Source organism: Acyrthosiphon pisum, chromosome A1, assembly GCF_005508785.2.
Source record: "Acyrthosiphon pisum isolate AL4f chromosome A1, pea_aphid_22Mar2018_4r6ur, whole genome shotgun sequence".
In the NCBI taxonomy this organism is placed as follows: Eukaryota; Metazoa; Arthropoda; class Insecta; order Hemiptera; family Aphididae; genus Acyrthosiphon; species Acyrthosiphon pisum.
In genome coordinates, this window is record NC_042494.1 from 153624644 (window position 1) to 153625497 (window position 854).

Below are 854 nucleotides of genomic sequence, written 5' to 3' on the forward strand. Positions count from 1 at the left end.
AATTTTCAATCCTTAGATACAAAAAATTGAACATTTATAAATTTTTAACTACAAAATAATTTTTCAAATTTAAATTTGATAAATTTTATCAAAATTTGATCTTTAAATGCTTATAAAAAAAAAAAATTGTGCCTATGTATTTTTAATATTTTTCAACTGATATTGTAACAATATATCAGGAGCTTTGTATTAAATTTATACACTTTTTGGCCCAACAGATAAAACTTTATTGATATTTATAGAAAAAAAAACTAAAAAAATTTAAAACTGAAAATGTCCGTAAACAGCTCAAAAAGAGTCAAAATATTTTCAAAATTGTATGGTGTATAGGAAATGCTAATATAAACATTCAGTAAAATTTTCATGTATCTGCAGTTATTCGTTTTTGAATTACAACAAAATAAGGAAATCGCTACATGAGAAATCGAGTGAATATCCAATGTTGTAAAAATTTGAATTTCAACCGATCATAAAAATTTAATTTGACTTTCCTACAGATATTTTTTGTTTGATAAAGGTAGATAATCTTATTATTTTTAGAAAAAAAACTAAAAAAAAATGGAAAATGAAAATGTCTCTTTACAGTTCAAAATAAATCAAAATATTTTTAAAATGTTATCGTGTATAGAAAATGGAAATATAAACCACCATTGAAAATTTAATGTATCTACGGTCATTTTTTTTAAAGTTACACCTAAAACCAAATTCAATTTTGTGAAAAATCGATTTTGCGTAAAAGTTCCCGTTTTTCCTTAATTTTTCTTTGGTTTTTCTTGGCGCTTTTGAAAATTACTGGAAAAACCTCCCCAATGCACCAACGATATTCACTTTCCAATCGAACAAGATACTGAAGT